Source organism: Equus asinus, chromosome 3 (genome assembly GCF_041296235.1).
Source record: "Equus asinus isolate D_3611 breed Donkey chromosome 3, EquAss-T2T_v2, whole genome shotgun sequence".
Classification (NCBI taxonomy): Eukaryota; Metazoa; Chordata; class Mammalia; order Perissodactyla; family Equidae; genus Equus; species Equus asinus.
Window position 1 is genome coordinate 40285066 of NC_091792.1, and position 12939 is coordinate 40298004.

General features: G+C 45.8%; 1 protein-coding gene across 5 annotated transcripts in view; it reads left to right on the forward strand.

Moving 5' to 3' along the window:
* Nucleotides 1–10039: 10039 nt before the first annotated feature.
* The window catches only part of TRIM2 (tripartite motif containing 2), a 151105-nt gene continuing 148205 nt past the window's right edge, over nucleotides 10040–12939 (forward strand). Inside the window, exon 1 of one of the 5 annotated variants that reach the window (XM_044767090.2) lies at nucleotides 10040–10252. The gene's annotated coding sequence lies outside the window, so the exon portion shown is untranslated. Of the gene's footprint in view, nucleotides 10253–10519; nucleotides 10913–12939 lie in introns of those variants that run through there. The other 4 variants (XM_070504929.1, XM_070504925.1, XM_070504923.1 and 1 more) reach the window with 4 other exon arrangements.

The window sequence follows — 12939 nt, forward strand, 5'->3', positions numbered from 1 at the left end:
GGGTAAATACCCAGAAGTAGAAACCTTGGATCAAATGGTAACCCTATGTTTAACTTTTTGAGGAACTGCCAAACAGTTTTTCAAAGTGGCAGTACCATTTTACAATCCTACCAGCAGTGTATAAAGTTCCTAATTTCTCCACATTCTTGCCAACACTTGTTATTTTCTGTGTTTTTCATTATGGCTCTCCTAGTGGGTGTGAAGTGACTTTTCATTGTGGCTTCAATTTACAGTTCTCTGATAGCTAATGATGTTCAGCATATTTTCATGTGTTTATTGGCCATTTCTATATCTTCTTTAGAGAAATGTCTATTCAGTTGTATCATTTTCTTAATATCTTTTAGTTCATTTGGAAAAACTTATAGCTGTGATCTTTTCTGTAAACTATTTTTTTCTGGTATACTTACAATGTCTGTAGTATTGTTATTCTGCCTTCATTCTCTTTATGTTTCCTTGGGAACTTTATGTGTAATTTGACTTTATTTTTCTATTGTTCATTTTTAAGCAGAATTAGCTTTCCTTAAGTTTTAGAAGGAGACAGGGTAGCTTTTCTATCTTCACAGAGCTCCCTTTTGCTTTTTGATTGTGTGTGTGTGTGTGTGTGTGTGTGTGTGTGTGTGTGTGTAATTTGCTATCTGAGATTTCCTGGCTCTCTTCCCCTCTACCACTTTTATCTGGCCCTTCTCTTTCCTCATCTTTGTTGTCCACATCCTGCACTATTTTGATTGCACAGTTTCTCCTTCTTTGGGGTTCTTTGCCTGAAGGGGGCTCTGGCTGGGCTGTTTTGGGAGTTCTTGGGAGTTAAACTGAGCTTGCCATGGACCCACTATCGGACTGGACAAACCCCTTCATTTCATCTGCTCCTCTCAAACTGTTCCATCATGCTTTGCAGTGAACACTTGGTGGCTATTTTGGGATTTTCTGTTCAAGGGTCTGTCAGATGCATCATTGCCTCCTTCTGCCTTTTTCTGCACAGATACTGATTACCATGCAGGCCTTGTGGTTGGTGGTTTCCTCTTATTCACTTGTAGTTTGGGGTTTGTGGGAATGGTTTAACTTCCGGTTTTGTTGTGAAGGTTGTCCATGGGTTTTGGGGTTTGCTACTTAGTTGCCTTTTCTGTTTTTATGAAGGAATTTGGTGTGATTACAAAACTATCCTGTCACCACTGCCATCTTTCCAGAATCCCTCTCAGACTATTTCATTGACAATGACATCGAATTTGCCTTTCATTTTGCTATTTGCTTTGAACTTGATTCATCTGTAAAGTGCAGACTCAGGTTGAGGTTGATAATCATATTGGAGATCATTAGTTACTTCAAATAGTGTACGTTCTTAGTCACTGAGGTTAATTCGAGCTGAATACTGTGGGTACTCTGGGTTCTTTCAAATCACAATTCTCAAGCTCAGTGATTCAGCAAGTCCACATAAGGCCTCTGAGGAAGAGCTGAACTACACCAGGTTGAGCTGTGGCTCATCTTCCCAGGTGCCTTTGTGTTTCTGCTCTGCGTCTCACAGACAGATTACATCTTACTGAGAATTTACCATGGGCATGATTTTTGAAAATTTCAGAATCTCCCCTCTAATTCCACGTACTAAATATATAGGATTCCTTGGACTCTGGACTCTGCAAACTCACCTCCCTGCGCCCCCAGAACAGGAATAACCTCAGTCTAGACGAATCTGCTCAGACTGCATTGTACTTGTAATCACTCACTCAGCAGGCGTTTATCAAGTGCCAGCTATTACCAGGCACAGTGTGCTGGATGCTAAGAATGTAAAGATAAATGTGACCCGCTCCCTCCCCTCTAGTGATAGGGGAGAAGGATACACAAATATTAATTGTGGTGTAGGGAAGTAATTGCTAGCATAGAAATACAGATTATATGATAGGCTATGGGGGACATACAAAGAAAGAGGCAACTCACCGTCAATAGGAATTCCCCTGTCAGCAAATAAAACTGCACGTGTCTGTGATCTAACATGTAAAACGTATGTATTTGGCAAAGGTGGGAATGGAATACAAAATTACGAAAATAAGTTTTTGCGTTAGTGGAAGAATAATGGGTTGAGTCTTTTGTTAAATTTTTTTATTGTTTTTCCTTTTCAATAATGATATTGTTTTATATATATGTACACGCACATAGACACGCACACACACACACGCACATATATGATCCCTAGCTCTTTTCTTGATATACTTTCACATGAGTTGATAAGCAAAGCTTTTGGCACAGATGATAGACATCTATAAGGGTTTTCATCCTCTTTCCTTCCTCACATGTACTAGTTGGAAACTACTGTGGGATTTCAAAGTGTCACCATCATTATGATTTTCAAAAGAGACAAGAAGTAGAAAAAGCTGCCCAGGAAAATGATTGTGGCATAAATCCCACACAGAATCATTTTGAACCAGATACTAAAGAAGGCAAATGCCAAGCAGGTGTTTCCAGAATCATAATGAGACTGTCAGCAAGCGTAGCAGGCAGCATCTTTGCTGATTGAGAGACCCAAGAGGCACCCAGGGAATGGCCCAGGTGTGGGGCAGCAGCCGCGGGGAATTCACAGGCCCTTTCTGGTGCAGAGAATGACAGATGTAACTACCCCACAGATCCCCCAGGGCTCCCTGGCTGCACTGGGTGGGGTAGAGCGTTGGATTTTAACATGGGTGGGAAATAAAGTTGTGTTTTAGAGAAAATGAGCCATTTGCACTCCCCGCAGACAGAATAAGAGAGTCTGAGCTAAATAAGAAAGGGAGAGACATACACTTAATCTTGGATTTAATCCAGGAAGACTGTCACCGAGCGCCCCAGAAGATACATATGCTTCTGGTCATTGTCACACCACCAAAAGTTCCCTAGAGCCCGGCTCCTAACTTCCAGCACCTGCTCCCATTTCCATCCGTGTTGGGACACATGTAATCCAACATCTGAGCAGTGTCACAAGCTGCAGAATAATGAAGCAGGTAACTCCCCTCCCCACCCAATGGGCCTATATCTCAAAACCATAAGTGGACGTCTGGAAGCCTGAGTCTGACGCTCTTCCAACACTGCTTCTCCTGGCTTATGTCCCCAGCCCCTCTGGAAACTCTGAGGACACAGATTCGCAGATGACTCACAGGATTTTCAGGCAACTGCTAGACAGAGCGTGGTGTCAATTTGGCATCAGACTTGCTAGATTACAGAAAAAGAATTGCTGTGTGTCTGAAAAACTGAATTTTTCTAAATCAAATTCTCTTTAATATGTCTTGAGGGAGCTCTATATTTTTTAACAAACGTTTTCAACAAAAGAAAGAATAAAGGGAAGGTTTCAAGGGGGTGGTCTCCTTCCATGGCTCTGTGAGAGTTTGGGGGTTTTTTCATGGATTCAGTGGCAGGGTTTATGGCAGGTGCGTGACAGGTGTTTAATGTCAAAGATCCTTCAGTCTGAGTCATTGGGAAGGAGCATTTCAGGAGTGAGGATGGAAGGATGCTGTATGGGAGGGTAAGGGTGACAGTCAGCCTTGAACCCACAGCATTAGTCAGCTGAAGCTACCAAGAGCCTTCTGAGGGAGGAAGCTGCTCCCCAGTTTATGGGGGTCCAGCCCTGGATTCCACGAACCTGGAGCATCCGCTCTGGAACCATCCACAATCCAGTTCTAGCCAAGAACCTCTGACCACAAACATCATGGGATCAAGTGTTCCTGGGAAACAACAAAGCCTGGTGTTGACTGAAAGGGAGAAAGTGCAAACAATCTCATTAGCACCAGCATCTTTATCATCAACCTCAGAACTGCTTTTGGAGTTTTACTTTATTTCCTGCTAAGGTCACGTGCAGCCCTTATCTGAATAAGGGCAACCGCCCCTGGCCTGTGGGATCTGGTTGGTGGCTGGCAGCTTATCTAAAATGACAGAAGTGTCTGTGACTCAGAGAGCTAAGTGCCTCTTTTCTTCTTTTAAACAAAAGCCTTTGGTAGCAGAAATGCTCGTTTCTCTCTCATTTTCTACAGAGCGTGATGCATACGTACCTCTTCCAAGTTCCAACGATTACCATGTTGTGATGGCTGCCTTGACATTGAAATGTTAGATCTGCCACAGAATGTCTTGGGTGGCCTATATGAAAATGTGTTACACTTAAAATCTGATAAATAAAAATCTGAACATACAGAGTGGAAAGAATTATGGTACAATTATCTTCAGCACTGAATCTTTCTCTTCTCCCTGAAAGGGTTCATCAAAAACCTTTCACAGCAGGTTCCATTGTACTTTTATGATAGGAAAAAGCACACAGGCACTCTGATATTAGGCCACCTGAGCTCAAGTCTGGCTTTGTCATTCATATCCACTGGGGTCCTGGGTGAGCTAAATAATCGCTTCGTGCCAAACTTCCTCATTTGTGCCATGAGCCAGCTGCATTGAGCTGCCATGATGCTTACATGAGATAATGTGTGGAATAAAAAATTAGCCCAGTGCCTGGTACAGGGGAACACCCACTGAAGGTCAGCTGTTATTCTCATGTTTAACAGTTGATTTTGTCCCCACTCTTTGCCGATATATCTATAACACAGACTGAAATCTACAGCACTTGAATACTCTGGCCTGTTTGAGTCAATTTCAGAATTTCACAAACCAGTGAATGCAAATATAGGCAATATGAACAAGGATCTTTCTGACGCCTGATGAATTAAAGGAAGAAACTAGAGGCTATAAAATGCATAATCTGAAAGGGGGCCTCTGCCTTCAACCTGAGGGTCCCATCCCACCACGTGGCTGTAGAACACAGACGATTCTTGGCTCCCAACATCTTCAGGGAAAGTGATTTCACTCCTGCTATCTGCCCTAGAAACGCCCGTGCTGCCAGTAGCTGTGCATATGCACTGAGAATGCTAAGCCTGATTTGTTAGTTATGTCTAAAATCGCAGACAAGGGCAACCAGGCTTTGCCAGGCACAGAGGGAGCAGCAGCCACTGCTAACTACCTCCTCCCGTGCCCACCCCCTCAGGACTGGTCCCAGCTGATAGGAATATGAAGGGGCCTGGAAGGGGTGAGGCTGGGCAGGGAACATTTGGGGAAGCGCACAGTTAAAAGCTTCTGGAATGTTGGGGTGTGACCACAAAGTCACAAATCCTAAATATAAGTCAGTGAAGAGTTTTGATAAGCACATTTTTAATCACATTTTAAAAATTTTAATAAAACATACATACCATGAAATTTACCATTTCAGCCATTTTTCAGTGTACATTCCATAGTACTAAGTACATTCACTTTGTCATGCAACCATCACCACCATTCATAACCAGAAAGGCACAATTTTGCTGTGGGGGCTGAAGACAGGGGGTCAATGTGAGGTTTCATTATAACCCATGTGATGAGTGTCCAGATGACCAGGAGAAATGGAGTTTTAACGGGAATTTGAAGGAAGGTACAGCCTAGTGGGAGCAAGCTGCCCAGCCAAGTTCCAGGAAACAGTGGCACTGTGATTGTAGTCTCTGTGTCACGCACCCCTTGCCAGGGTCCTGTTGACATTACTGCCACTGAGGGCTGTGGTCACTTTGGGCAGAATGGGGGAAAATGAGTTTGGTTTTGCTTCTGGCCCTTTGCCACATCCCTTGCCCCCTACCCCCTTCCCTCTTGTTCCTGCCTCTAAGGAAACGCTACGCCCAGCCTTTCATTAAGTGGCACACGGGGCCTTAATTCCCACTTCAGTTTGCAGTCCAGGAGCCTTTGGTCCCCTCGGTCCTTCTCATTCTCAAGTCGCACTCCCAGCCTCCTCCGCCCGCCGTCCTCGCTCTTCCCTGGGCTGGCACCGCGTAAGCTCCTGAGCTTCGGAGCCAGACAGGCTGACTGGAAGCCTGGCCCACTTTGTGCCCTTAGCCAAGTCTCATCTGTTTCCCTGTCTATCACACAGGGATAGATCCAGCGTGTGGATGGCTGAGGTAGAGGCTGGATGGAGTGCCTGGAGAAGCTGCTCAAAAAATGCCAGTTCCCCTCGCTGACCCATGGGCCAGGGTGCAGCACGCTGTAGGTCAAGTTTTTGCTTTTTCTTTCTTTTTCCCATTAAAAAAATATTACTGGCTCAATATATTGGGCCCACGTTATGCACTTTTGGGGCTACGACAGTGAGAAAAGGCAACGTTTTAATAGAAAGAATGTGACAAGTACACAAAAACATACAGTGGAATGCTGTGCACACAGTAGGTGTGCAGTTGGCAGAGACTGACACATGGAGAGGAGTGGAGGGGCTCTGAGCTTTTCCAGAGGGAGCTGCTCCCTTTGGTCTGAGAAAGGGAGGTTTCAGGGAGAGGGGGCGCGGCATTTTGATTGATGGGTCAGGGAGCAGAGCCACAATCCTCAAAACCCACAGTGATCCCACTTCTGCAAGGTGCTTTCTCCCCCCTCCCTGTCTGCCCGGCCCTGAGAGATGACTAGAGGGGGAACTTCAGGCCAGGTGGAGGATGGTTCACTTACAGACAAGAAAGAGCTTGGTGATCTCAGGTGATGTCAGGGGAAGATAATAATGAAAGGCTATCATTTAGAAACACTGGAATGATTTCAGCTGTGCTGGAGGTTCTTCTCTTGACTAGAGAATATGGAGAAGTGGTTAAGAACACACAGGCTTTGGCCTCAGACCTGGATTTGGACCCCAGCTCTGTCACATGCATGCTGTATAATCTTTTATTTAGCCTCTCTGAACTTCAGTCTCCTCATCTATAAAAATGGAGCTGCAACTTCAGAAGGTTTACCTGAGGAGTAAATGAGTTAATGCATATCACAGTGGCTGACATATAGTAAGCACTCAATAAAGGCCAACTAGTATCATTGAGAAGCATAGGATGGAAAATAAACTTAGGTTTGCTCATAAATGATGCTAATTTTCTTCGTATTCAAATCACAAATGGAAATTTTAAGGCAAAAGTAGAAACCTGAGGATCTATCTTTGGTCACAAGTATAATACACTTTTTATGCTACTGATGTTCTTCAGAATTCGCGCCTGGATTTTGAGGATCCAGTCTTCTCAAAGGGGTCAGACAGAGTAGCAACAATTACCTCTTTCCCTTTGTTTCTCCAGTTTCTCTCCTTGGCCCTTTCTAGGGCTGTTGCTTCAATAATTTGCACATACATCCTAGGTTGAGAAGCAGGAGAGAAGCCTTATGAAGAGCAGATCAGTGGCAGTTACTAAGTGTCAGGACACTGGGCAGCAGTCAACTTGGTGTCTGGATGTTAGAAGTTTGAAAGACTGAAAACCAATTGTGAAACTTCCATCAAAGGTCTATCAAAATGCAGGCAAAATAGAATGTTTAGGTGATGTCTAAATTACACTCTAGCTTTAATCTGAGGATCTTTAAACTAAATGTTGCTTTTATTTTTTATTGCAGCTGACAGAAACTGAAACCAGGCTGCCTTTTAAGAGAAAGGGAGTTTATTGATTCAGGGGTAACTGAAAATCTAGAGGCACTGATGTCAGGTGAGGTTTGATCCAGCAGCTCAAAAGACGCCACCTAGGGCTAGGCTTCTTTGCTCCCCACGTTGCCTTATATGGTGTTGGCTTTATCCTCAGGCTCCACGAGGTTGCCCCAAAGGCAGCTGTGGGATCTCCCTTATGGAAAAATGGCTGCTGCAGCGGGTCCAAAATTCACATCCTTATACCACACCATCCAGAGTAAAAGGAATGGGCTGTACTCCCAGAACCACTACAAGAGAAAGCAGGCTTATTTTTCCCGAAAGCCCCAGCAAATATCTTCTCCTGGCTCATTGGTTCTGATTGGGTTAGTGCCAATCTCCAAGACAATCCAGGTGAGCTGGGGGCACAGGTAGGTGTGCCAGTTGGTTGAAGTCTACTGGGGCCCACTCCTGGAACTTGACATGGGTTCAATCTCACTCAAGCCAATTTCCCCTGGAAATTTGGGGTCCTATTGCCAGGAGGGGGAAGAGGTGCTGTTGGTAGATCACAATACTCAGGAGGATTTTAGCACCAGGCAGTTTTGCACCTTAGTTCTGACCTGGAAGAGAGGAGGGTTGTGCATCTCTGGATAAGTAACTGAATGAAGGTCAAGGTCAAATGAACGGCGGGCCTAATTAGTTTCCTCAACAGAAATGTCTGGCACCTTCCTGACCCCGCCCCCTCTGAGGATGCTTTCAGCTCCAGCCCAAAGGCCTCTGCCTTCTTTGGCTTCTGTTAATGTCTCACCTGGTCCCAAATGACATTACCTTCTGACTACTACTAATATTTTTTTAATGTTTAGATCAATCATGTGTGCCTTAAAAGGAAAACTTTGAATTGAAGCCTTGAAAAGAAATAGGATGCTTAGTTTGAGGTGACCAAAGAAAACTGGAAATGGCGGGAAACCAGCGAGGTCAGCCAGAGCAGCCAGAAGACTTAGCCCTTGGCTGCTGTATTCCTCCCCTCTCAGCCCGCACAGTGACACTCTGAGTGTACCCTGGGCCTCCAGCCCAGATAACGGCAGTCAGGATAAGCCGTTTCTATAATGCAATGGGGCTAAATGAAAGGTTTGTAACTCCAACTTTCAATTATAGTTTAGAAAAGGTTTCAGTAATGGAATTGAAGGCAACCAGAGATCAGCTGGAGGAAAGATGTGTAATCAGATTTTCCGGTGTTTGAAATTGCTCCGGAGGAGGGGCCACTCATTTATTCAACAAATATTTATCAAAAGCCCACTATGAGCCAGGCACTAGGGGACCGTAGTGAACACAGACATGACCCTGTCCATGTGGACTCTGTGGTCAAACACAGAGGAGACCGACAGTAACCAAATGACTATGCAATTCCCCTTAGCATAAGAGCTTCGAATTAAAAATGCAGGCACATTTAGACGCTGTTAAGGAAATCTTAGACAAATTTTGTGAATTAAATGTGTAGAGAAACTCCCAATATAGAATCCCTTAAAATGCTGGATAAAATATTAAAAAACCATAATCTCCTTTTTTGTCAGTTTTGTTAAGGTACAATTTACATATAATGAAATTCATTGATTTTAATCGTACATTTATGACTTTAAAAGAGATGCATTTGTGTATATATAACACATATATACAAATATATATATTTCAGACTCAATCCAGCTCTTAACTAATATCATCATATTATTATGTGTACAGTGAAATCTCATTAATTCAAATATGCCACTGATTTTTAATTTTTAATAACTCAGATATGAAATATACAGTTTACAGCAAGGAGAAACCAATTTGGGGTATGCATGTGTTTGTATGCAATCCTGTGTGCCTTGCGCAAAGCTCATTAACTTGCTTCATTTTAGTTTTTAGTACTTATTTGTGGTTTGATGAGTATAAAATGTCCATACCCAAAAGTAACAAGCTGGCATATGAACATTTAAATTTTTAACAAATGTGGATATTCTGGTCCACCTTTCCCCTTTTCCCCACCTAAACTTTCACCTGAAATAACGAGTTTAATTTTGTAACCATGTATTCACCATAGCCTGACAGTGCAAAGTTGTATCCGGAACAACTCTTGAGTTGCTGTGCACAAGATCATCCACAGTTAAATATTATTTCCATGAGATCCCCTCTCTGCTCCACACATCTTTATGGGCCTCTCCTCACTTGTACCAGGAGCTAGCTAGTGCTCAGTGCAGGCAAAGTAACTTTTAAACAGTATCTTAAGCAGAATAGAGAAAAGTAAATATGTTGAAGCGAATGATGGAATTCATTCTAAAACCAAGTACTATAAACTCGCTTGTTCCGGGGGAGGGGTGAGCATGCGGACCCCGAGGGTCCGCGATGCCCACTAACCCCACCCACACGCAGGCTCGCGCGGCTCCGCGTCCCTTCCCAAACATCCCTGCCCCCTCTTTCTGCCCGGCCACGCTCTGGAATCTCTCTGAATCTGTGATTTAAAGCCGGCGTGCACTGCCATCCCTCCGGGACTGCCTAACGCTAGTTGCAGTTGTCAGGGTAACGGCGCGTCTTAAGGGAGAAGCTGCTCACCCGTGTTTCCACAGAAACCACTCCCCGCAAGGACAGGTGCGGCGGGCGGGGCCGCTGTGGGAAGAGCCTCCGGGGCGGGGCGGGGCCAGGGGAGGCCGCGGGGCGTGGCCGCCAGGGGGCTGTGCGCCCTGGATCGGTTATGCGTATATTTTTTTATAAAGCATTTCTTTCGGTGGGATATTTCACTTGCAAAACAGAACCACTAATTCCTTCCGGCTTGATAAAATCCTGTCGCTCTTGAGGAGCCGTCCGCGCTTTGGAGATGGTCCCGGTCGAGGAGGATCCGCAAAGGAGCCCCGCCAGACAGTAAGATTCTGCTGGCCAGCATCCTCTGCAGAGGCGGGAGCGTTCGTATGCGCGACTAAAACGGGAGGGAAACAATTCGTTGAGCTTCCTGCGCTTTGCATAGTGCCAGGATATCCCACCAATGCCCAGAAATCAAGTATAAACAGGACTGAGGTTTGCTGCATTCCTTTAAGTACATTTAAGACGCAGACTAGGTTCACTGGAAAGGCACCCGTCTCTTGTTTTGTTTCCCAAATACCATAGGGAAGAGTATCAGATTTATGCTCCGAGCGAATAGGAAAGAACTGAGGTTTCCAGATAATTCCTAGGTCAAGGCTGACATTTAAACCTTTTCCTAGTCCATCCCTGCGTGGTCATTCTAGCTGAGGCATCGCGGGGGCTGAGGCAGGGTGACTGCTGTTGAACATGCGGACTTCAGTCCCCAGCCTGTCATCTCTGTGTCTCTTTAGGGGGGAGGGGCTGTCTGACATGGTTATTAAACCTGGCAGCTGCGTTGGCGACACCGAGGGGCATTTTGAGTGAGCTTGCAGAAAATGAGGGGCTTTCAGCTGGCCGCCTGCTTATCACTTGGCTGAAAGGCGGCTCCCGGAGCCCTTTCTCTTCTTGCTAATTACCGGTGGCCGGGGACAGTGCGCGCGCTTCGCGGAAACAGTTGGAGACGTGAGTATCTTGCGCCCCACGCCGCTGGCAGGCGGCTCGTCTCCGAGGCTTCCAGGCCGGTCGCCGGGACGGAAAGGCGGCGGGAGGCGAGGCCGGCGCGCGGGGATCGGGCTGCGGGAGGCCTCGCGACGCGCGTCGCCACGCCTCGTCTGGACCTGGTGCGCGCTGGCGCGGCGAGGAGGCGACAACCCGGGCGCCTGCTGGAGGGGGCTGGAGCGCCCGGGTTCTAGCGCATGGCGTGGGAACGGGTCCTGTGCATTGGGGACGGATGCACAAAGAAATGAACCTCGGGCCGGGGTAGGCAGCCAGTGTAAACAGCCCTGTTCGGGCCCCCAGTCCCTCGGGTCCTTTTTGAGGAAGGGGAAAAGCTGCATTTTACGGTTGGATAGAAACAATGAGGTGAGGCCAGTGTTTTCCCGCCCGGGAAGACCTTTGTGCGCCGCGCAGTGACCACCGCGGCCCATCCTGCAGGGACCCCGGTGCGGTGGCGCGGCCCGGAGCACCGCGCGCCCCAGGGTCCCGGCCCGGGAGGGCGGCGCCACCGGGTTCCTTTGGGATCTCAGCGCGTTTGGGATTTCAGAGCCTCAGGGCCCGGAGCTCGCTCCTGCCTTCCCCTCCTCACATATTGTGTTCTAACAGGGCAGACATTTTATGGAGACCAGACATAAGGCGAAAAGACCAACACTCCCTCCTTCTCCTTTCTCCTCAAAGTATGAGTGTGAAGGGATGTGGGGTTTTTTCTTACTATCGATTGCTAGAGGGAATCTTGAAGTTCAACTTCGTTTCTATATTTATTTCTGGACAAGATTTCCAACTTTACAGAGCTGGCATCTGGCAAGGGTCTCTCCGTGGTTTATACATTTCTTCAAGAACCTTGGCTTTTCCCTAGGTGTTCCAAGGAGCGTTTAACAACGTCACTTAGTTCCTGAATGTCATGGTCAACGTTTTGTGTGCGTTTCCACGTCCTTCTGGTTCAGGCCGGAATGTGTGATACCCAGACGCAGTCTGCTCTTGCCAGATCTGAAGCCTAACTCCGCGTCTCTGAGGCTTGGTTTCCTGATGTGGTGTCTGGTATCCAGCATCAGGGGCTGATGGCCATGGAAGGCTTCACCTTCTCCAAGGGGCCCGCCAGAGCCAGGACTCCTCTGATCCTGGACGCGTGGACAGTCAACTGCGGGCAAGCTGCTTAAACTTTCCAGGCCTCGGTTTCCTAATCTGTAAAATGGGCATAACAAAGTAATATCTCATGGAGATAGGCTAAGATTTGTGCTGGTCTTCCAATTCTGTCTCCCACTAAGCAGCTTTTCTGTTATAACCTGACAGTTGAGGATTATCTTAATGGGAACAAGTAGGAAAGAAAGGAAAAGCCTACAAAATGGAAAAATTTTAAATCACAGCCCTCAAAAAAGCAGTTAAATTAACTCAGAAATTGCCTAAAAACAGACTAACCTATTGATTATAAGTTAGTTTATGGAACTACTAGGAACATGCATATGGCCCCTTTAATTTTGCGTATCAGGTTATCGCCCTGGGGAGGGTTGATGCCCCTCTAACCTGAAAATGAGGCTTGATATTCCATGCTTTAATTTGCCCAAATCTTGGTTTTCCATCTTGGAGTGTGGTTTCTCAGTTTTTGTAAATAGTTCCTTGTTAACAAAACCAGATGATGACTAAGTAAAAAAAGCATTGTGAAAAGAAATTAATGATTCTGAGATATTAAGTATGACGTGATAAACTAGAAGTAAAGATCTCTACTGAATTCTTCTCTATATTCTACTCTAGTAAAATAATGCCTAGGGTACTGGTTCTAATTTTGTCCATTGTAGTTTAAAAAGAATGTGGAGTAACTGGAGGAGGGGTTCAGAATGGAGCAACTAAAATAACTTAGTGAAGCAGAAAGAGGATAAGCTTTAAAAAACCCTGAGGCCGTATGAGGTGCTGAGAAGGATGGGGTAGGAGAAAATTAGACTTTGATAGGATATAATGAGGAACTTCTAAAATGGTGAAAGAGTGAAATGAGCCACTGA